Consider the following 409-nt stretch of genomic DNA (forward strand, 5'->3'; position numbering starts at 1 on the left):
GTGGTTATAGAAGCGAAATTCCTTCGTGCTGTTAAGCCTATTTCGTTTCCTAATTATTAGTTCTCCAGTTATCAGTTCACACGTTATTCACGATAATAGTATAATGATAATTATATAAAAAAAGGGATAAAGGGAGTAAGACAAGCGACTAATAATAGCAGTGTGGCCAATAATTGACATTTATCACAATCCATCATTTTATTCCCCGTTGGTGTCGTGATGATGATGATCGATTAAAGTTCGGGTAGATTAAAGGGGTGGGCGATCAAGAAGGCAAAGGGCGCGTGAAACATAGGAAGAATAAATAGAGGAGGGATGGAGCATAACAGCTAAAGAGGCATGGAAGGGAAAATAAGGAGATAAGGTGGTTTAAAAAGAGTTATAAGGAGGAAGAGGTAGGAGAAAAGGA

This window comes from Penaeus monodon, chromosome 15 (genome assembly GCF_015228065.2).
Source record: "Penaeus monodon isolate SGIC_2016 chromosome 15, NSTDA_Pmon_1, whole genome shotgun sequence".
Lineage (NCBI taxonomy): Eukaryota > Metazoa > Arthropoda > Malacostraca > Decapoda > Penaeidae > Penaeus > Penaeus monodon.